The 24,373-nt window shown below is 45.4% G+C and overlaps 1 protein-coding gene across 2 annotated transcripts in view; it reads left to right on the top strand.

The window, feature by feature from the left end:
• The first annotated feature begins 689 nt into the window (after positions 1-689).
• The window catches only part of SNAP25 (synaptosome associated protein 25), a 67,888-nt gene continuing 44,204 nt past the window's right edge, over positions 690-24,373 (top strand). For both annotated transcript variants that reach the window (XM_061364809.1, XM_061364810.1), the window contains exon 1: positions 690-848. The gene's annotated coding sequence lies outside the window, so the exon portion shown is untranslated. The remainder of the gene's footprint in view (positions 849-24,373) is intronic.

Below are 24,373 nucleotides of genomic sequence, written 5' to 3'. Positions count from 1 at the left end.
TCTGAATGAATATTTTAATTAATCCATTATAAATAAGCTGTGCTCTTTCCTGGAACAGAGGCACCGTTTCCCTCCTCAGCAGCAGTGGGATGTGCTCACTGCTGTGCGTACGTGCCCAGGCTTTTGTTTGTTTTGAATTTCTCCCTCACTCTCGTTTTCGAGCCCATCCCTCAAATGATCAGTTATAACACATGTCCTTAACCATGAATTTCCCTGTGCTTGGCTGCTCTCACTTAGGGGGAGGGGGGAGAGGGGGAATAATCAGATTAACACACGCAGACCCCTGGCAGCGTGTTCTGCGAAATAAAAAGAGGGAGAGAATGAAGAAATCACACATAAAAATAGAAGCCCACGTAGATTGGCCATATATGGAGTACCAGGGACTTCAGAGGGATACCCTCTTCGGACCACCCCTTTGGCGGAGGAAATCGCTGCTGCAGGAGGCCCACTTCCCCCCTCCCCAGGCGGTTCACCCGCAGCCGCGCTCAGCCCCCAGCCCCTGCGCCCTGCTCCACACCGAGGGAGCCGGCGGAGGGGCGGCCCCGGCGGCGGTGCGCGATGCGCGGAGCGGTGCGGCGGCAGCGATGACTCAAGCCCGCCCGGCCCCTCTCCGTTCCCCTCCCGCTCCCGCCTCCCTCCCTCCACTCCCCCCTCGCCCCCCCCGCTGGGGAGGGCTATTAAAAGCTGCTGACGTAGGAGCGGACGGCCATCTTTGATGAGGGCACGGCTCCCGATCCATTGAAGAAGGAGACCCGGGGAGGTCAGCAGCGGCTGTCCTTGCCTCCCATCTGCGGTACCGACCCACAGACCTCGCAGCCGCGGCCCGGCGTAGAGCTCCACAAGCAGAGGTACGGGTGGGATACTACCGGGGGGACAGGCTGCACAGGGGAAGGGGGGGATATTAACGAAAATGAAATGGGAAAAATGATATATTTAAAGAGGGACCTGGTCGGCTTTTTGTCTGCGGCCCCTTGGCTGCTGCGGGGGTGGAGGGAAGCAGGGAGAGGGGGGTAATCTCGTGCACAGCCTCATCGCCGGCTGCAGCCAGGGGTGGGAGCTGGGCTCTGCCTCTCTGCCGTGGCAGGCTCGCTTGGGGGTTGCCCGAGGCCGGAGGAGAAGGAAAGCCAGGGGAAGGTCGGAGGAGAAGGGAACCCGGCTCCATTCACCCCGGGAGCTAGAAAAAGGCTCTGCGGCCGCTCTGCCCTGCTCGGCCGGACCGGGCTGCTGCCGCCCGGGGCACTGCAGCGCCCTTCCTGCGCCGGGCTGCGGCGGCGCTTCAGCACCGCGGACAGAGGCGGCGGCGGAGACGGGGGGGCTGTATCAGCACCGCGGACAGTGCTCGGCTGCTCGGCACTGCGGGGCGGGGTTCAGCACCGCGGACAGCGCCGGGGCCCCCCCTCCCTCCGCGGCCGTGGACGTGCTGCAGCGCCCTGCGGCTCCGCGCCCCCCCCGTCCCCGGCTTGCCAGAGCCCCTCCGTAGCGCATGGGATGCGCCGTTCCCGGCGGGAGACCCGCCGTGCTGACTCGTTTCGGGACAGCCCGCAGGCAGAAGCAGTTGTGGTTGTACGGGGTCCCGCGACAGCTCGGGAGTGCGACCAAAACAAAGCAAAACAAAAGGGCAAATAGCTTCAGATCCCGAAATGAATCGGCACATGAAGCACTCTGGCCTCTCTCCTGCCCTGGAGAGGGAAACGAGGCGTTCGTTACATAACGTCCAACCCGCGGGGTCCCTCCGCTACCAAGCATTGCCCGCGGGGACCAGCTCAGCCCCCCGGGGCTTCCCGGCGTCCGCGGAGGCTCCGAGCTCTGGGCGCTCCGCGCTTTCCGCTTCGTGCAGACCAGCGCCGCTGCCCCTCCGGCGGCCCGAGCACTCGTGCCCCGGTGTCTCGGCGAGCCCGGGAGCTCCTCAAGCCGTGAGATGGGGGGAAGGGGGGGGGTGAGCCCTGTCCTGTTCCGCCGCCCCCCCGCCCTCCGCAACTGCGGTGCGGAGCGATGCAGAGCCTGGCTCCTTATGTAACGCGCAGCCCGGGCTGCCCCGGCAGAGCCGCCCGCACTCTCGGCCCCGGCTGACCCGGCGTTGGCAGTCCGTCCTCCACACCCCGGTGGCCGTTTCTGCCTCCCCGCACCCCGATCTCCCGCAGCCCCTAGGCGCTGCTCATGGCTGGTGAAGTTGATAACTTCGCTGCGGAGTAAATAAACACTGGGAGAAGAGGGGATCGGGCTGTGCGTCCGGACACTGCACTGCTAAGCTGCGTCAAACCCGGGCCGCGGGATCTGTCAGATTTACGTGCTTGGCTTGAATAATTGCTGCTGGTTTCGTTCCCAGCTGGAAAGGGAGGGGGGGAAGGAAAGGGGGTGCTGGTCTGCGGCGCAGCCCGGGGGTGGCGGAGCAGCCCCACAATCCGCACCTGGTTGCTGCCAGCCCTGGCTGCAGCATCCGCAAGGACATGCCTGTCCCGCATCGCCCATCCCTTCCTAGCTCCGGGCATGGAGCCACTCTCCCATCGACCGTGGCAACACGAGGACGGTGCAGGGCTGCCACCGCTGGGGGTGGCAAGGGAAGGTACGAGGCCAGCTGGAGATAAGTGCCTCTGGGGCATAGCTGGGGAAGCGACTTGCTTCCATCTCACTGCCTGTCCCTGCATCATGGTCACAGGCGCCAGGCTAGGAAAAAGCAGTAGTGGTTTTCTGTTGTTACTGCGTAGGGCAAAAAGGGTCAGGCAGAAGGTGGCCACTGAAGAGTGTGGTAGCTAGGATGAGTGCCAAAAAGACAACAGAGGTGGCCAAACCAAAGATGCAAGGAGGTCTGATTAGCAAAAGCAAGAGCTTGAGGGTGCCTCTGAAGTCAAGAGTTGCAGAAACTCAGGCTGTTATGAAACAAAATGCAGCTAAGCAGCAACCCCCAATAAATGTAAATACAGCTTAACTTTCTTTCTACAACTAGCTAGAAAATTAGAGTGGCATTTCCAAGAGCAGCCAGGACCAGGCTCTGTGTCCACTGAGCTCATAGGGGCAGTGGCAGAAATAACAGCAAAATCCAGTCTGTACCGAACCTTCAAAATACATCTAATGAGACACAGCTCCAATCTGCAGATTTACTGCACTGGAGGTGTGAGCCGCTTTTTGAGTCAATGGAAAGCTTTGTTTGTCTCTGTATGCTTTAGACATGGCAATAAACAGCAAGATTAAAGTGCTAAGGCAAATTAAACATAGTCTCTCCCTACTGCTTGTGCTGCCTTAACTCAGCAAGGTAACAAAACCAAGTACTTTCCTATCTGTATGAACAACTTCAGCAATTTTCATGTTTATGTGCAGCAGGACTACAGCTTCCACATATGTAGCAACCCACAGGGATAAATGGGAAGTGTACAGCACAGAGTAGGGCTCACCTCATTAATGATTTCTTCTCTCAGGAATGTAGAGAAGCCAAGGAAGAGAAGACGTGGATTTACCTTTGCCTTGGCTTGTCACACAAATACTCTTTTCTTATATTTTTTTCCTGAATCACTGTCATAAAGCTTTACAATATAAGCCCAGTACTTTCCTCAGCACATATTTATACACACATATTTCAGAGATTTCTAGGGTTATAGGTCAGGTAAAACCACAACAAATGTAGATTGACTGTGCAGCCTTCATTGGGAAGAGTGCGCTTTCCTCGCTGTGAAGTTTCATCCAGCACTGCCAATGCAGTCACCTTTGGGCTGGGAGAGTGCCAGGTACTCAGTAACAATAGACTTGTTCAAGCATTTGAGAGCATCTAACAGAGAGAAAAATGATGCATTGCTTGAGAGCTGCAGCAGGATGCAGATCTCAGGCAGATCATGATTACCTCTAGGAAACTGGACTTCGGAGCAGGCACAGGGGCTCACATATCTACTTCTGGGTGTGCTGGATACAGATTGTCAAGACCATCAGTTGTCAAAAAATAGTTTATTTCTTTTTAGCTCATTATTTTTGAGCCTTAAATGATAACTTTACCCTTAGCTTCAATAGCTTTGGCTTTCTTCCCTACTGCCCTTGCAGACTTAGCTTGCTGCATCGTATTGCAATGAGCATTTCTCCAAAACACACAAGTTATATTCCTAGTTCTTGTCTACCACCCTTTTGTTACTCCCTCCACAACTACTTAGAGACACACTCCCACCAGCAAAATCTGCCTCTCAGATCACAGTTTTCAATATGCTGTCCCACATCCCACTGAATTTTCTAGGACTTTCCTTTCCACCAAACACAAAGACAAGTCAATTTCATTGGCTCAAAACTATTTTTTCCTGGTTTATATTGGCCCTATGTCTGACACTGAGAGACCACTTGCCCTCTTATTTTAGAAGGAAATTTAGCTTTGCCTTTACATCTTTCATTGCTTTCACTTTCTGGTTCCTCATCTTCATGCTCACCTGCATTCCTCTTCTGACTACTGCTAAAAAGCACCATGATAAAAGAAACACAAACTTGGGCAAAGAATTAGGACCATGATGTTAAGGGTGATGAGTGTGGCTTTCTGATTTTGATTATTCCATGGAGCCTAATCTAATGTCAGTTGAAATCAAGGAAAATACTTCCACTGCTGAGATAGACTTTGCATGAGGCTCCGAATAAGCTCACCAGTCAGGCTGTGTGCTGCTAGAAATGGAAAGCTTTCTATTCCCAGCAATGGGTGTGAGTTGATCTGCTCTGCAGCCCAAGAGGGAGCTATGCACACAATTCTGTGGGACTTGTAACCCAGAGAACATTTAGCGGTTTAGGTTTTTCAAAGGGAAACGAGTGCTGCCTACATGTTGCCTCTGAAATATACTGGCACTCTGTGATTCTAAAGAGAATTCAATCATTGCATTATAACCTTGTTTTTTTTAATAATGAGAGATATAGTCTCTTATCTGACCTACTGGAGAAAGCTGAATTTTAATACAAGAACAAGGAGGAGAAGAAGGAAATACTAAGTAATTAATCATGGCTGTTCTTGGCTTTGAAAGCTGGAAGTTAATGCTGACCAATCTGTGTTCTCTCTGGCTATTGAAAAGAAAAGGACTCTCTCTCTCTCTATCTATCTATCTATCTATCTATCTATCTAATATATTTTAATAGTTAAGGATGCTCTATTTTGCTTTTTACATGGGATTTAACTTATTACTGAGCCACATTGTCAATTGGTGTGATTTTGCATAACTGGGAGCTGTGCTACACTACATGCTGATAAGCTCCAGAGCTGGGGCTCATCATTTTAAAAACAGAAACAGATTTACTTGCTGAAGGAGCAGGTTTTTCTGTAAACGGAAGTTGAAACACCCCCCTTCCCAAACGCTATTTTTTACCAGCCTGGTTTCAGTGTCACAGATTCGCACAGCCCAGGTTCACGCAGTTGGTCTGCCTGGGAAATGGTGACAGAAAGCGATGATGAAGCAGCGGAGGAGGACTACCGCACGTTATGGCTGCATTTCAGGTTGGGTTCTGCTGCTCTCTGCTGGTACATAACACCAGCAGAACTTTTTAGATGGTGTAAAGCCCAGGACACAGCTGATTTTTTCCTAGAGGCACATCTGTGTGCAGAAAAAGTCAGAACTGTACAAATGGATGCAGAACAAAATGAAACCTGCACTTCCAGGCGCACTTTGATTTCACAGACTGCATTTCCTAGCAGTAGCCATTCGTTTTTCTTCCAAATTGGGAAGTAGTGGGAAGTTTTCCTGCATTCCAAAAATAAAATTTTCCACAGGAAAATTTTGCTTCTTCCACCAAGTTTTGTAAGGAAGTATTTTGAATGTTTGACTACTCAGACTGCTTATAGGTAGAGAAAAAGTATAAAAGGTCAAAGTCAACTCTCACTGTGCACATTTCTAAAACAGAAAGGGGGGAACTGTTCTTATACATTTTTACTAGAATTATAGTAATTTTTAATGACTATAATGACTGTCATTTTTAGTACAACAAAGTTATTGTGCCAGAGTTTACTGGTAGAAGCCATGAGCAAACTGGTAGTTATCATAGCCTGTGTCAGTGCTAACAATGAAAATTTATACCCTAGTCATTACAAAAGGATGCTTCAGGTAGGTGATTTTGGAAATTAATGTAAGATTTGCTATATCTTACTCAAAAGCTAACAGATAATAGGGAGGTGCATATATGAAAGCACTGCAGAGTGCTTGGGATGGCATGTTTGTAATTTTATGAGGATCACTTCCATTTCCCACATTTGCTCAGTAACATACCCGTATACATCCCAGGCAGTAAATCTCCGAAGGCTTTCACAGTCATTAGCCTGTCAAAGAGACCAAGAGACTAGTGTGGAGCGGCTTGAAAACTAAAGGCTCTGATCACATCACATCTTCCCCATGATGCATTTACCTGTTATAATTACTTTCCACCTGAAGAAAAGGAATCCTGTTTCTGGATTGCAACACAGTCGTGCCAGAAACAGTAATTTATTATTCTTTCTTTATTTAATTTATTATTCCTTCATATAACCCAGACAGTTGGAAATTGTCCCAACTGTTCCTTTGATTCCTTCCCCTCTCCTGGAAATTATAGCTCACAGTGGAGCTGTGCAGGTGCCAGCTCACTGATCTGCCCTACAGAGGTAAATGTATTTCCTCCAGCTACTCTAGAACACGTCACGAAACAAAAGTATACTTCTTCACAAGAGCTGATCTGTCAAAATAGTGTAACCATTCACTGATTTTTTTTTAGAACAGGAACAGAAGTCTTCTGTGCGTATTTAAGCATCTTTTGAAAGAAAAGGTACTAAAATTAGCTTCTTCATGCTTAAAATGCAAGTTTTCTTTCTCTCTTCTGCATTAGTGTATTTTGGTTTAGTCTGGTCCTCATTTACCTCCTTGGATACCTCAACGTTTACCTCCAAAGGCTTTAGACCAGCTTGCATTTCTGCAGGCATCAGAGGATTGCTGTTTGACCCAACTATCCTGCCTGCTACATCTCTGTACTGTGTGTGCCCACATGGACACATACCTCTCTGAGCTCAGGGCTGCCTGTGCTGAACAGTGTTGACCCTGTGGGTGACTGATATTGTTAGGAGAGAAATCTCTGTTCTTTATTTATTAGGCACAGCCATCTCTCAGGAATAATTTGTTCTTGCAGGAAAGAGTAAGAAGGCTATTACAGTTTATTGGGCGAGAGATGTTCAGTAACAGTCACTTTAGCTTCAGATACTGTAGTTTAGTGATTAAAGCACAGGGGTTGCACCTGGAGTATCTGGATTCAGATTCAAGTAAATAAATAAATGTACCCTATGTCAAAAACCTTGATTACCTCCATCCATAGAAGAAAGAACTAAGACTAAAACAACTTCTAGTTTGCTTTCCTCAGCTTCCCATGTAGTACAAGTATTCTGTACCTTTGGAAAGACGTTTTTATGTGTACTAGGGCATAGCAGTCTCCACTGCCTGGGCTTGGTGACCTAAAAAAGGGTACCCCAAAAATGCAACTTTCTCCCAACGGAGGCGATTATCATTTACTTTGCATCCAATGGGAGGTTGTACATAACTGTTCCCTTTAGGTTTGTAAAGGGCTTGGCTGGAAGGTGTATTATATAAACCCAGATTATTAATATTACATTCGCAACAGCAAGGAAGCAAATGATCTCAGACCAGAAGGTAGATGAAACATTCACACATTTGATCATGCTTTCGTGGCCAGGCATAACACAAGACACGGAGTTTGCCAGAGCTGTGGGTTTTGCCAGAGCTGCATTAAGCTGCAGAGGGAGAGTGGGACTGAGCCCTATCTCTTCAGCAGCCCTGGTTCCAAACCGGTAATGTGACAGCTGAATATACAACCCCAATACATTTGTGAATATTTGAGTATTTCAGCCAAACATTTGATTTTCTGGAGAGTATTCACCTAAGTGACACTCGAGCACGTGAAAAGCCCTCAAGAAACAAACTAAGCTATGCAAACCCAATTAAACTGGAATTCACCGCTGACTTCTAACAGCCGTTCTCCCCAGAGAAGCATTTGTTTTATTTGCTCAGCTGTATGGAGAGATGTATTGCTTGCCTAGCCTTTTGGGGGATTTTCTACAGGTTTTTTGACATTAAAAACATGTTCTTGGGATATGGTTTCTGGTTTTGCAATTCCTGAAAATATATGGCTTTTATTATATCAAGAAGAGAAGCAGGGGTTTTAAGATGGCGTTTGGTGAATTCATAAAGGGGATTATATGACGTAGCTGTTGGTGGCCACAGGAGACTAGATCTGATAAGGCAGCAAGTCTCTTTGAGTCTGATTTTCCTAAGAGGTTTTTCCTATGCAACAAAAAGGAAAGAGGAAGGATAAAAAAGGCCTGGATGGCTCTCTGCTGCGGTGGGGGCCTGTCAGTTCAGTTCATTTTAGAGATGAGCACATCAAGAAAGAGACAGTGGAAAAAACCCTCGAGGCACCAGGAATGCACTGAGTATAATTGAAAATGCTCTAGACCACTTTTGTAGCGCCACAGTAGGGCCATCTGCAGGCCTCAGGTTGTCAGTATTAGCAAGGCGTTTTTAAATCATTGCATCCTAGTTGCCTTTTTCTTAATTAAGTCTTCTAAATAGTACCAAATAGCTTCTCCTGAAGCAACTTTTAGGTAATGGAGATCATTTTCTAAGCCTCGTAAACAAGAACTGGTGTGCATTTTTAGTAGGTTGACATCACAAAGAGTAATGTTAACTACTGTAGTACCCAGTTCCCAGATTGGTGGCCAGGGCACTTAATGTTACAGTATTAAACAGCCTGATAGATAGTAGCATGGGTCAGGAGAGCCTAACAGCACCTCTCATCCTCTGAAGACCTCATTAACTATGCTGCCTTTTTGCTTCTTTGCATTTGGGGTCTCCTCCCAGCCCCACCTCACCTTACCCAGCCTCAGCTTTCTGTTCTCCTCTTATTCCCCAGATGCTCTGAGGGAAACCATGTTCCCAAGAGAGATAGATAGAAGGAAAGACTCCTTTCAGCCCCATTCAGGACAGGGGCCTCAGTGTCATGGTATGAACAAAGAAGGCATTAGAGGCAGTGAGACACCAAGAACACAAAGGGACAAATGGGAAGAGTGGGAAGACAGGGACACAGTGCAGGTGGAGAAGAAGAGATACCTCTTAACTCCTGGCTACATAAGCACCTTCAGCTGCAAGGACCCCAGTGCTTCCCTCCCATTTAACTGGCTCACTAAGTATGAGGCCAGAAGAGGTTACCCACCAACAGCTGAACCCACTATAGAACAGAACATCTCACAGAGGATAGGACTTCTCTGTATTTCTGCTTCTCCAGCAGTAAAATTATCCAGTTTTGATTTCAGAAATTGTCCATGGTGGAGAATGTGACAATATATGGGTTTTAATTGAAATCCAGTACTTTTTTTTACTGTGGATCCAACCAGTTATCTGCAAAGTTATTAAACTGCTCCTTAGATTGATGAGCAGCTCTGCTACTCATCTGCAGTAGCTGTAGTTTTCCCATGGTTACCCCTGTTCCTTTATGGAGTAGCACTTGCTTTTCTCTTTAACATTCATATTCTTGAGAGCTCCCTTCTTTTCCAGTCAGGATACTTTCACATTTCTATTCTTTACTTGCCCCAGAAAACCTTTCCTTGCACTTCGGAGATTACTCACGAAACTTAAATGACTCCCCAGCCTGAGAAGTGAAGACATAAAACACTGATCCAATGGCCAGGACATACTCCATGGTGCTGGAGGTTAGACCTTCAAGCACAGAAGCTGAGGCTTCAGGGCTGTTTACAGGTTTCAGTTTCTATCCCTCCTTTTTTTGTGCTCTAGCTTGTTTCTGTGGTGACATGTCCAAGAGAGGTGTTGTACGCTCGGCTGTTCTCCAGGCAAAGAGCTCTTCCATTCATACCTGCAGCCTATTCCTCAAATCAATCTGCTTCCCGCAGTAGAGAAGTGAGACACTTCAAAACTTAACCAGGCTCTCCACTATTGTCAAGCTTGGTAGGTCAAATCCTGGGCTTAGGCGAGTTACTTGTTTCATAACCAATGAGGCACTGTGCCAATAAGGCTGAAGAAGGGCACAAGAGAATACAAATGAGAAGAAAATAACTAGGAGAATGAAAATAAAATGAAACAAACAAATAAACCAAATCAAAACTTAAACCAACCAAAAAACAAAGGCAAAGACAGGGAAGCCAAAGACCTGGCTGCAGGGTGTCCTCCTCTTCCTCCTCTGTCCTGCTGCCAGACAGGGGAAGAGCAGACCCTGGGGAGGAAAGCAGAAGGATGGCACTCACATGCAGGCCTACAACTCGGCATGATGTCTAGGGGCAGCTCAGGGGGGACCTTGTTTCTACAAGCTCCCTACAACTGCCTGACAGGAGGATGGAGCCAGGAGGGGGCTGGGCTCTGCTCTCAAGTAACAAGTGATAGGACAAGAGGAAACAGCCTCGAGCTGCACCACGGGAGGTTTAGATTGAGTACTAGGAAAAATAACCTTCCTCAGAGGGTGCTCAGGCATTGGGACAGGCTGCCCAGGGCAGGGCTCGAGTCACCGTCCCTGCAGGTGTTCACAAACGTTGTAGATGAGGCCCTCAGTGACATGGGTTTAGTGTTGGCCTCGGCAGTGCTGGGGTAATGGTTGGACTTGATCATCCTTTCCAGCCTGTCTGGTTCTATGATTCTACAATGACAACATTGTCTGGAGAACATGTAGGCAATACGTGTTCTTCATGTACTCAAGCTACGGTACTCTTAAGGATTGCAGCAAGTTAATAGAGAAGGAGGAAATGATGAACCAACCCATGGCAGAAAAGGAGGAAATTAAGAACCATCCAGAGTTTCACCACACAGAAGTCTTACGGGTGGATATACAGACCCTCAGACACCAGGATGGCAGCATTTGTGAGAACTGGTCCCCTGTAGTCAGTGTTTCAAATAGCTGAGCAAAATGCTAACAGCTGCTATCTACACTGCGGTATTTGAGGCACGCACTTGCTCTGCAGCGCTGCAAACCAGTGCTTGCGCTATCACAAGGTAGAGCCCAGAATTTTTTCTTTTAGCAAGAAAGCCTAAAAAAAGCACACTTTTCAAGTGTGTTAGAAATAGAAGCCTATTTTAGAAGAGACATGAAGTTATCAGCGCAAATTAATAGCGCCAGATGGGGGGTTAAATTACTGCCTCACAGCTGAAGACATGAGACAGAATGAAAGTGATAGACTATAAAAAGGGTATCACCAGAAGTGATGAGATCCCACTGCGAGGTGGGATCTGTGAACACTGTGCTTGTGCTTGTAAGCAGTTGCTCAGATGAATGCTTTTATGGGACAGAGCGAGGGAGAGAAAGGAGAAAAGTCAGAGTCCTTTTGAATACCATCTCTCACAGTTTACTGCTTTGCTCAGGACAAGGACAAACTGTCCAGCAGCACAAGCTACTGCCAGGATAGGGGAGCTCACCAGAGCAGTCAAATGAATGTGGCTGTGTATTGGGTTTGTGTGGCAAGGTTTGGTAACAGAGCAGGGAGCTTCAGGGTGGCTTTTGTGAGAAGTTGCTAGAAGCTTCCCCAGTGTCCAATAGGGCCAGTGCCAATTGGCTCCAAGACAGACCCTCCGCTGCTCAAGGACAGTCCCATCAGTGATGGTGGTGCCTCTGGGATAACATACTGAAGAAGGGGAAAATACCCCTGTGCAACTGCAGCCAGAGAGAGGAGTGAGAATATGTGAGAGGAACAGCTCTGTGGACACCAAGGTCAGTGAAGGAGGAGGGAGGAGGTGCTCCAGGCGCTGGAGCAGAGATTCCCTTCAGCTTGTGGTGCAGCCCTTAGTGAGGCAGCTGTACCCTGCAGCCCATGGAGGTCCACGTTGGAGCAGATCTTCACCTGCAGCCCATGGAGGTCCACATTGGAGCAGATCTCCATGTGCAGCCCATTGAGGTCCATTGTGGAACAGATCTCCATGTGCAGCCCATGGAGGTCCATGGTGGAGCAGATCTCCACCTGCAGCCCACGGGAAGGACTCACATTGGAGAAGTCCATGGAGGACTGTCTCCTGTGGGAGAGACCCCGTGCTGGAGGAGGGGAAGAGTGTGAGGAGTCCTCCTCTTAGAAGGAAGGAGCAGCAGAGACTGTGTGTGGTGAACTCACGTCAACCCCCTGCACTGCTGAGGGAGAGGAGATAGAGAAAATCAGGAGTAAAATTAAGCCCGGGAAGAAGAGAGGGTGAATGGAAGGTGTTTTAAGATTTGGGGTTTATCTTCTCATCACCCTACTCTGATTTGATTGCTAATAACTTAAAGTAACCTCCCAAGTCAAGTCTGTTTTGCCCATGACAGTAACTGCTGAGTGATCTCCCCATCCTTATCTCAACTCATGAGTCTTTCATTATGTTTTCTCTCCCCTGTCCAGCTGAGGAGGGGAGTGATAGAGAAGCTTTGGTGGGCACCTGGCATCCAGCCTGGGTCAACCCACCAAAGGCTGTTGAGCTGCGACAGCACTAACTGGATCAGCACTAGCTGGTCTGGCTTTCAGAACAATGGGGAGATTTGTCAGAAAAATTCCAGGTTTAAGAGTATTATTACTGAAAAATGGCATTTTTACATTAAGAAAGCAATTCTTTAAATATAGGAACTAAAAAAACCTCCAAAAATCAGTTATGTTTCATTTAGATAGGAAAAATATCTCTTCCCATCTCATCCCCACTTTCAGTGGGTAAAGAGAAAGTAAAAAAACACTTTTGGTGATTTTGAATAGGGGAAGGAAAAAAAAATGAGGAGGGATAGTAGAAAAATCTTCAAATACCAAATCCTCAGCAAAAATCCCCAAAACCCAAGTAAGAACATTTTTGCAGTCTTCTAAGCTAGCGCTCGGACTAGGGGTGTCCTGACTCATAAAAGCCTATAGGTATGTGCCAGAAACACTCATGGAGATAATTAACACTCACGGAGTGGGTCCAGAGAAGGACAACAAAGCTGGTGAAGGGTCTGGAGAGTAAGTCTGATGAGGAATGGCAGAGGGAACCGGGGTTGTTCAGCCTGGGGAAGGCTCAAGGTGGGACCTTAGTGCTCCCTACAACTGCGTGAGAGGAGGTTGTGGTGAGGTGGAGATCGACCTCTTCTCCCAAGTAACAAGCTATAGGATAAGAGATAACAGCCTTAAGCCATGAGAGGGGAGGTTTAGACTGAATATTATGAAAGAATTCTTCACAGAGAAGGTAATTAGATATTGAAATGCAAAAGTGGTGGAATCACCATCCCTGGAAGTGTTCAAAAACCTGTGTAGATGAGGCCCTCACTGATACATGGTTCAGTGATGGTCTTGGCAGTCCTGGGGTAATAGTTGGACTTGATGATCTCAAAGGTCTTTTCTGACTTTGTTGATTCTATGATTCCATTAGCAAGAGGATGGCTGAGAACCTGCCATCCTACCAGCAGATATAACCTTTCTCCAACTGACATACCAGCCTCCAGAGCTGAAATAACCAGAACAAAAGAAAAGAAAGTTTTGGGTGGCTGGATGCTTCCCATTTGAACTGATTACTTAGTCCCAGATGCTTAGCTGAGGTTAATCAGTACGGCACCATGGCAATCAGAAGAGCAAACCTGATAGGCACCATGTGGAGATCCTAACAGCAACTGACTTAAAACCACACTTCAATAGGAAGAGGAAGGTCTGTTTGGCAGTAATTAAGCACTTTTTAACTCTCTGGACACAGTAACAAAGAAGCCTATGCAGAAAGTAAACGTCTTAAGTGCAAACACTTCAATAATGCATAGGTGCATTATGCAGAGGACAAGCTGTGGAGCTGCCCCTCCTTTCCAAGGGCAATGCAGCGTGCAATTGGAGCGTACAATGTGGGATGGAGGCTCAGGAAGCATTGAACACCATTCATCATGCTCCCTAAGGAAATGCCACAAACAACCGACAGCACAACCTCTGCCTCAGTCTCTGGGTTAATAATAATTGAACTGACTGAGAAACTAGGCAAAAATTACATATATGAAAACATACAGTGGTTTATGGCAGGCAGGAACATAGTCTATGCTGTAAAATCAGTCAAGTGCAATAGGAACTTTGCTATGAATCATCATACATCTAAAGGAGAACTTGGCTGGATCTTCTCTCCAACATGGCAGAGCAGAACTGACCCACCCCTACTGAATTAGTTTAAGTCCAAAATAGGCACAAGGCTGAGAAAAGTGGCCCATCAGCACCTTAGTAATCACATGGCTGAGATTCTCTCAAGGTACAACAAAGCAAGAGAACAATTTGCAGCAAATCAATTATATAGGGAAATCCCCATAACTTTTCTGTATTTTTGGGAATGCTCACCACAAATTTTGATTTTCCTTGACTTTACCGTCATCTGCAATCTTTTGATCCACCTTTCCTTTGAAAAGAATTATCTAGGTCTTCAGACTGCTCACTGCACACATTAAAGCTCCACTTACGCTGCATTCCTTCCCTCTTGTACAGAGGGCTTTCTGCTCCCTCACTGAATGTGGAAAGGATACAGAAGCAGGAAGAGTGAAAAGCCTGTGTTTCAAACCCAGAATTGCCCCTTTGTGAATATTTTTAGGTAAACATTTAAAAAAGTGATGCTTTGGCAACCATTATCTCCAGCAGTTTTGTCCACAGGATTTTACATAGGAATCTTAACAGAGGCATACGGAATAGTATTGTTTTGAGGGATCAGGAGGATGCTATTAAAATGCAGAATTGCAGCTGGATAAATGCTGGTCACATTTTCTCAGCTGAGCTATCATGTTCACCTCTGCAGAAATAGCAGCTGTCAACTAGCAACAGTCACAGGAGATGCAGCCCACAGAGAATCACACTGAGCAAAGAAAAAATCTAGGACAGTGATTTAGCTTGTCTGGATTACAACGTTCCTCATAGCTGCTTTAACATTGTTAAAAGGCCTCCTAGAGGAAGACGACAGGCTATTCTTGTCTGACATGTGAAAAATAGAGGAACATATAGCAATACAGTATGATACAGTTACATGAAAAAAAGCTAAGCAAGCTGCAGGGAATGATGGAATGAGTGCATTCGACCTGAATTCTAGAAAATCCCTTTCTGTGCTATTCTGATACTGGGCAGAGCCGTGAAACTGGCTTTGAACTAGTGAGGTGGAAGAAGGTTTGGTGGCTTAGGTGACAATCTCATTTTCACAAGGGGTCACTCTGAGATGGGACACAGCAAACAAGATGTGCAGGGTCAAAAAAGTGTCCATCTCAAGCCAGGGGTGCATTACTTTGAGTTGAGAGACAGACACGATCCACTATTTAAAATCACTGAACAGAACTTGCCAAGACCTGTCTCTCTTCAAAGGAAGAGAAGACGTATGCACGTGGGCTCTTAAGGTTCAGCAGCAATCTGGCATGCTTTGAGCAAATTACACACACTGCAGGACTGCCAAATACAGATGGACCGAAGGGAAATGTCCAGATGCAACTGCAGATGTCACAGGAAATTAAGCCTTTCACTTGTGCTTGTGATTCAAGAAGTTCCACTTCTAGGTCAGACGACAGCTTAGTTGGCCATTACTGCAAACAGCTCTAACATTGCTTGAAGTTTTCTGCCTAGAACTCATGAAAAAGCAAAGGACAAGTGCATTTTCATGGGAAGCACATTGTACAACCATGTGAAGAATTAACTTTATAGAGGTCAACGATGAACCAGGAATGTAAGTTGTCAAAAGATGAGGTTCTGTAGTACTCAATAAAAAGAGAAATCAAAGAGTTGCAGCTATTTATTGTCACTATTAAAACCAATATTACCAATTTTGTGTATGCAACATTGTAAATAGTTGTTGTAGTGGGTACAATTATTATTGTTTGTGATGGCTCAGAGTTTTGAGTAAAGTACCAGTAAAGTTTATTCACCTGCGTTGTTGCTGTGTCCTGTCGATTCATATCCTGGTATAGGTGTTACCTATGGGCCACTGAGAGACAAACTGTTTAATAAATCAGACTAGCAAAGAATATAGAAACATTGTTTAATCAATGCTATTGAAATTAATTTATTGCAGAATTTAACCACCTCACTCTGTATAAATACCTCCATTACAGCTTGAACTACTTAGTGTTTCTCACCTGAGGACATTTTCATTATGTGGTAAAATCTGAAAGCTTAGAGTGTGAAATATTGGGGGAAAATCAGTATTTTAAATAAGGAATGTTATCCATTTTCTACCTAGCCCAATATCAAAGAGAACAGTACTTCCATTCAGAAAAAACACAACCTATTGCATTTATTTTAGTAGCTGCTTGACTGTGTATAGCTACAGAATGTGTGATAAGATGGTCAGATCCCTAGGCAGTGAAAATGGACCTTTGATTTGCTGGCAGAAAGAAAAGGAATTATTTTTGCCAAAGCTTTGAAAAGGATGATATTAATTATTAGAACTAAATCCTAGCAGTTTCTTGATTTTCTTCTAAGCTTCCATTTCTTATATAAAAGAAATGAGGAGTTTTCAACTTTGTAGCAAGCTTTTTGATCAGTATTTATTATAACGTCAATATACTGCACATTTCTAATTAAATGACAAACTTTTTTTCTGTTTCTAAGCTTCCTTGTGTCTATCTGTGTGTCTGGCATGAGTTTAGTTCAACTCCTGCCAAAGAGTCTACACTGATGAATGACATTTGTACTGTTGTTTAGTCCAAACCCCCCTAACACATTTAGACTGATTATAGACTTCAGAGCCAAGAAATACTGATATACAATCAGAATTGGAGAGAGAAGGGGACAAAGTTTTTTTGTTTGTGCTTTGGAGATGGTAAAAAAGCTTTTTTAGCCTCCTAACTTTGGTGACAGAAATGTAGTGAAAGTGGGAGATGTTTACATCTCATTTTTGGATGAGATGAAGCAGATGAAGCCTGATAGGGCTTCCCATGGCTGAGCCATTTCTGGAGATGATGCATCAGATATCTGGGATAATATGGAGGCTGTGGTTGGCAGCTTCTAGTGCAGATTCCTGTATCTTCTGGAAATAGCATTAAGCATAAAATGTATGGCCTTGAAGCTTATATTGTTTGGAATAGCAAATGCTGTGCAGTGCTACAGAAACAAGTACCTTTTAAAAAAAACCCTAGGTGGCAGGAGAAATCATATTTTAATACTGGTGTCCTACTGAATTCTACACTTTCCTTATATCATGGGATACACTGGCGCCTCATGGGCACCTGCTTAGGTTCGCTTGGGACAAAATCACCCTCCACAACAGCTGGAAAACCTTAACACAGTTCTTTCCCTGGCTTTCCACACACCCTGTCCCTGCTCTGCTTGTGAGCCTCAGTGTGTTGTTAACAACAAGTTAAGTTGTTAAGCACTGGGCCTTAATGGCCCTGGATGGGGCCACCAAGATTCTGAGGCTACCTGTCAGCTACAGAAGATTGCCAAGGCATTTACTGGGACGTGATGTTTGGGGATACCCAGAAGGCGCTTGTGATCTCCTTCCATCTAGCTTTTGAATTGACCATGTTTAGAGATTGCCCTTACCCTGGGAGTGGATAACTATTGAGGGTCAGAGGACAGGTATCCATTTTCATTGCTGGGTCTCTTTGAGCAGTTGCTCGTGCCATGAACTTCAGGATATGTGCCTGCAGACCTTTAGTGACTGATAGCACTTCTCAATGGTTGCGGTCTTTATGTCCAGAAGAGCTGAGGCAGTAAATCTTAGTGGTCAAGCCTCTACTCCAAGGTAGGGAGAAGGAGACATTATAATTAATAACTCATTGTTTTTACTCTTAAATGGGTATAAGTGACACAATTTTGTTCTGGATTTGGTAGCTTTTTTTGCAGGGACCCCTAGAGGCTCTGTTAACAGTTTCATGTGCTGGCTCAAGAGGCAGACTTCCTTGAAAGGCTGTCTTCACATCTTACCATTACTACGTCTGCAGATCAAAGGCAAGTGTTAATCAGCAGTGGAACGAGGGAGCCTTCTCAGCAGCTCAAACATGGCACATGCCTTACCTAGTCAAGCTTCGCTGGCTTAATGACGTTAATTTGCTCCTGACCTAATGCTCCCAGCAATGCAGTTCAATGTGTTTATTAATTCTAGGAATGAGCTTTCATATGAATTTTATTACTGCACTGAGACATAATGAGGTGAAGAAATGTGGCTTCTATTCTGTTCTCCAGATCTATGCCATAAAACATCGCGTTTGCTGTGCCTGTATTAACTGTGAGCTTGCGTTAGTGCTTAGCTGAAGGCCTATTGAAATATCCTGGAAATACAATAACCTCATTAAGCTTTGGGGTATATTTTTTAATACTTGTTCCTGTTGTAAGTCAGAAGGAGGTTTGAATCAGCAAAGCTTGCCAAAGAAGTAGGATTCCTCTGTCACAGAGAGTTTCGCTAAGTTGGCTTAGACACATAACTGGGACAAATTTCCTACTGGATGATCACTCCCGACATTAATCAACTTCTAACTGAGGACTGATGAGTTGATCTATCTATTGGGTTTCCATCTCAGGGCATTTTATGTGTTCCTGAGAAGAAGATGGCACACAAAGTTATGGGGACAGATGGCTGGATTGAGTGGACTCATCATGTTACGCTGCAGCATAGGAAGTGCCATCCTTCAGTAGCAAAGAAATCTCTTGTATCAAAGGGGGATATTGATGATAAGCAGCGGAAATCTCTGCATTCAAGGAGCAATAACTGAATATGAATAAATATTGATTACTCATTATGAATAAACATCTATAGGTAGTCAAGGCAGTCAATATTTGCTACGAGGACGTTAGCCTTATGAGCTAACATTTGCTACCACTGGGTTCGTAAGGAAGACTTCATTGCTTCAGTAGAAGTGAGATGAACTCCTCTAAGAAAAATGATGCAGTTTCTTTCTCACCTTAGCTGGACAGGGAGAAGGATCTATGCTGTGTTTCATTAAAGAGAGTGACCTGTTCCAGGTTCTTAGGCCGAGTCCTCAGAAGAGGCAGAGTTTATGTCCTTCCCTCAATGAGCCCAGGATAGATTAGTTCACCTAGCCCAAGGCACTTTCCAGCAGGAAGAAAAAGAGGCGTGCAGAGCCCTTGCTCACAAGCTGGCATTTTCTCCTTAAATACAGAATTAAATGAATTTTCCACATTTTCCAGTTTCAGCCACAGCTACAGTTGTTTCCATATGTCAGGACAAAGTCTGCAGTCATGGCCTGTATTTTGGGGTTGCTTGAAATTCAGACTGAAGCTACCTTTACTCCACAGACTGCTGTCAGCTAAATGCTGGGCACTGATGATGGTGGTTCATGCTCATCCAGGGCCTGGCTGAAGTTTCAGACAGTGATTACCTTCAATGTCTAATGAAACATGAGGAAGTAAAATTAGGGGGTATTGTGACTCTGCTCTCCTGCATTACCGCATGCCCTGGATTGAAGGCAGCCTCATGGTGAGAAATGGGGAATGCAGGGAAAAGGGAAGAAAAAAAAGAACTTGTCAGCTTGTTGTTGAGCCTCCTTTCACCAGGACAGAGCACAAAGCCTCACTAAGGGTCCCTCTGCCTGCTGAACCTGAGCCCTCTCCTTGCCTATGACATGCTACCTGCAGGGATCCAGCACTGGATCCTGCAGCTGACAGCAAATCCTGGGCTTCATCACATCACATATTGGAATGGATACAGCAGCATGTCCTCCCTGTTCTACTCCTGTCCGAATTTAATGCCCAGAAAACCTCCTTCTTCTGCATCTTTGGAAGCAGTACTTGCAGCAGAGTCACTCACTGCAGAGGCTGCAGTGCCCTCTCGTTTGCAGGAGCCAGGGGATGTTGATCAGGGCAAAGAGGGATCCTGGGAAAGAGGGGTTTGTGGGTCCCGCTGCAAGTGGTAGGAGCAGGGAAGAGCATCCCACTGCTGATGAGGCTGCTCCAGAGCTCAAGAGCTTAGTGAGGGCAGGCAGCTGCTGCAGAAAACATGAAGGCTCACAATGGGTTTGCAATATACCCCTCTGAGGAGGAATGTGCTCCTGTTTCTCTGCAGCCACCCAGGTCCAAAGCGTAATAAACCCGAAAATGGATTATATTTCTTTAAAAATAGAGCCTGCCCCTCCTGCAAGCTCCTTAAATAAACCTCTTGCCCCTGTTCTCTTCAGCTCAAGGTCACCTGGAAGTGCAGCTTTTCCACTAGTGATTTCATCACATGAGGGAGGAGAGAGGAGAGCCTGAGGGCTGTGACCACAGAGGTGCTTGCTGTTTTTGCCCATCCTGCAATCCTTTGTATCTGGAATAAGCCTGGGGCATTTCAGACAAAAATTTGGCTGTCAGTCACTGTGCTTACAGTGGCTGAAATACAGTCACAACGCTCTTTTAAGCCATTAGCTGATTTAAGTGACATAAATATTCCTTTTCTTCTTCAACAATGGCTGGGTTTTTTTTATTTGCTTCGACGAGGGGCTTTTAGTCTACCAAATGGGTCCAGGCTGTATGTCCTCAAGATGTACCCTTTAAATACATTTTCAAAGCTTAAGAGGGTAGCTTCATCTAAATCTCTGTTCTTCAATTTACCCTTGGGTTAAGTGTGAAGGCAGCAGCTGCTCTACAAGGTCTCATGCATGGCATGGATTTTCTGCTGTATGTATCACTGGGGTTTCATGAAGGAATCATCTCCTTCTTTCTCTTTCTTTCACTTACTGAGTGTCAGTGCTGTGAATGCTGAAATATCTGAACTGGGCAATGATGCTTACAGAAAACAAATTCTGTATCATAGAATTATGCCTACATTATTTTTTGGTCAAGAATTAAGGTTTGTTGTTTCTTTATCCAGGAATTTAGATTACATAAAATACAGAAAAACCGGTGATTGCTTTAGATTTAAATTGGCTTACATTCAAACGAAGTTCATGCCCCATCCTGCTGTCTTTACTTACAGGAGTAGTATTTTAAATATATAGCAAAGCATGTCAATATTCTTGACAGGAACTTACTTTACTAACAAATGACTTCATTAGCAAGTATTGTTCTCATCTTCAAAACATTCCCATTTCTAAAAGCCCTCAACAGACATTTGCAAGAGGGATGGAAGTGAAGGGAGAGCTCTCCAAACTAAAACCGGCTGTAAAAATAAAGGGACTTTGGCTGATATTGGAAGACCAGAGCATTTCTACCAAAACAGGAAAAGATGGCTCTCTAATGGTGAACTTCAGAGGAAAGACACAGTTACTGTTTCCTGAACAAATCTAGCAAAACCCTTGGGTGCATCATCTGCTTGAGACATCCAGCCTTAAACATTGATGGCTTGGTACTTTAAAGTGTAAAAGCACCTTGTGGGATAGAGTTTCCTTATTTTGTAGCTGATCTCACAGGCTTAATCATAGAATTACAGCGTAGTTTGGTTTGAAGGGGCCTTGAAGGTCATCTAGTTCCATGGGCAGAGGCACCTTCCACTAGACCAGGCAGCTCCAAGCCCCCTTCAACCTGGCCTTGAAGACTGACAGGGATTCCCATCCACAGCTTCTCTTGGAAACCTGTTGCAGTGGCTCACCAGGCTTCACAATGTACCAATTCCTAGCTCCCCACTGGGGACATCATCAGAAGCCAGCTACCACTGCTAGACATGCCTTCTGAGAGGGCATCTGCTGCATCCCTCTTAGTCAAGCATTTCCTCTGTGTCACAGGGGGCAGATATGCTCAGTGTTATGAGTTGAACACCCCCAGCTTGGTCTCATCACAGGCTTTACCCTGTGGTCCTTGTTATACTGCATCTTCATAAGCAATGGTGACTCTTGCTCGTGGTCTGCTGGGGGCTGAATGTGGGTGAGTCATCTCTGCAATGCTCTGGAAGCAGTACTGTAATAGTCACTTGTCCTTGGGACAAGCTGTGCTCTCATATAGAGGACTGGAAATGCAGATTGTGTCAGCTGAAACCCAGAATGTCTCTGGATTCATGCTCAGGTGGATGAATGCAGATGTGACTATATAAATAAGAGTTTGATGAAGGTAGGGGTTGGAAGGCAAATCGTGGTTTTCTGATGTAAAACAGGCACCATTTTAATGTTTAGAAGAGTCAGACTGGCTGTCACTATTAATCTACTGCAAGGAATATTTTATTCCTTCATTTCGGCATGGCTCTTTATAAAGCCTCTGGTCTTAAAGGGCCAAAGTCACTCTATGTAGGTCCCAGTTATGGCAGAAAAAGGTTTAGGGATTTAAATGAAAAAGAATTGGAGCTTTCATTGCCAAGCAGTGAGGCAAAATCCCTCTGCTCCCCAGCTTGAAATCTGGAGCTGTGGGATACTGACAGTGACACTGGGAATATCCAAGCATAGTTGTAGTATGTGAATTGCTCTCATCCCATCTCACTGCTGTGGTTCATCATCCAGCAGCTGAGTGAGCAGGTTAGTTTTGTTTTAACACATACTGTAGCTAAGAAGCCTCTTGGCCATGCTGCTTGTAGCCTTCACATGTGATCCTCAATCTATGTAGCTCCAGGTGTGCTTTTGTGCCTTAGCTGACTATAAGGTACTTGCTTTTCTGCTTTGTTCTGGGGGTTTTTTGAGTCCTGTTTTCTCCTGTAAAAACACTGCTACAACAGTGAACATGCCCTCTTGCTGTCAGCAGCAATCGTGCCTGCATAGCTCAGTGGTTTGGAGGTAAAGGGTTTCAACAGGAACCCCATATACCGCTATGTTGCAAACAGTTAACACATCAACTTCCTGATATCCAGGCTGGTGGGAACAAGAATCAGTCAAATGCTGTTTATTTTCTTTACATGATCAAATTTAATCTGATGTTTTATTGTTCAGCTGTGTAAATCTCATGCAAACCCACCCAGCTCTTGTCTTTCCTGAGCCTTTCCCCTACACACTGCATCGCATCCTATTTCAATATATCCATCTCCCTTAAGAAGAGTGTGAACTGCAGAAGGGAAAAGGAGGAGCTTTTGCAAAACGTTTTAATTCTGATCTTTCAAAGCCATCGCCTGTGGGCTGATGATGTTCAGCCAGTAACAATGCAACTGTAAGACCCAAGGAAAGGGCAACGTACCCACAAAGAACTGGAAAACTTTCTACTCCCAAACACAGATGGAAAGGAAAAGGTCAGAAGCCAAACCAGGCCATTTTACATGCCCTTGCAGGCCTTAATTCCTTCACAAGCATGTGCAAACCGAATAACAAGAACTAGCTAAATAAAAATCCCCACGCAGAGAGAAAGGTTTTGATCTTCTGTTAAAACAGTTTGAGTGGAAAGGATTTTGCAGCCTCTCTGTTAATCTGCTGATCATGCGGCTGGAAGCGATGCCCTTGAGGCACTGTGTGGCCTGTTGTGGAATTGATTGGTCAACAGAAAAGGAAAGGAGAAAAAAAAATAGAGAATAGAAGTTGTGCTCCTGTATTAGTGCAGCTAAATCCTTGCCTGAGTCTGGGTAATCTTCACTGGGGGAGCGTGCTGGGTTTTCTTTCATCAGCCTGTGAAGGCTGAAATGGACTTCAGAAGAGGGGTTTCTAAATCAGACTCATGAGCCTGTAATAAATAATGAGGAGTTCTCATACCCTGCACCAGTGTGCATGTGTGCCATTGGCCTCTGCAGATTTGTATTACCGAGTTCTGGGAAATGAGTAGCAGCCAGGAATTAGTTGTAGGTGTGAATCAGAAAGCAGCAGTGGCCTTTGAAAGCCAGTGAATAAGTTTTGCATATCCGTGGGGTGCTATTATGCATTCCTGTGGCTAATGTAATTTGTTACTTAGCCTAGAAATGTCAGATGCTTTCAATATTTGACTTGTACCGCTGTAAGTGCATTGTAAGTATGCATCTTAAACAGTCACTCCCAATTTATTGGTTTTGGTATAAATATTCACCAGTAAAAAACAGTGGATGTGACACTAGGATCATCCCATTTAATCTCCCAGTTGTGGCCAGTGAAGGGAGTATCCAGATCCACTCCCTTGTCTGGACAGCATCTGTGATACTAGAGGTTCCTGGGAGTGGTTCTGGGCTGAACAATGGTCCAGCTTCACTCCAGGAAGATGAGCTGTTTAATAGAAGCAGGATTTTTTGTCATTGTGACTATGAAAGAGCCCTGGAATGATAAAATTTAGATCTGTGAAAGGTTTATTGGTTTAAAATGAAATTCCAGGCCTTTTTGCCATTTAAACTGCACTTAGAAAGATACTGTGCCGTGTCCTTATATTGTGCCAGCTGCATTTTACGGACTCACGTGTCTATCTGTCTATCACCTATATATAGAATGACAGTAGTTAAAAAACTAAGCAGGCCTTTTCTTTTTATAACATGCCTACAGCCATTTCTTTTTCTTTCCTGAAGGAAAGTGAATTTTTCAAAGCTTATAGGCTTTCTTCACCTCTAACTATTACTTTCAGTGTTCACGTTCCCAATGGAGGCTACAGTATGAAGTAGAGGAGAAGGCAGGAAACTGGGCTGACCTGGATGTGGTAGGAAGTGAGCCCTGAGCCAAGAGCATGGCTGTTGGTCTGTAAAGC

This window comes from Neopsephotus bourkii, unplaced genomic scaffold (assembly GCF_033783945.1).
Source record: "Neopsephotus bourkii isolate Nb327-2 ecotype Australia unplaced genomic scaffold, CSIRO-AGI_Nbou_v1 NB_1250, whole genome shotgun sequence".
NCBI classification, from domain to species: Eukaryota; Metazoa; Chordata; class Aves; order Psittaciformes; family Psittacidae; genus Neopsephotus; species Neopsephotus bourkii.
Note: the sequence above shows the minus strand (reverse complement) of the source record. Positions and strands in the feature narration are given on the sequence as shown.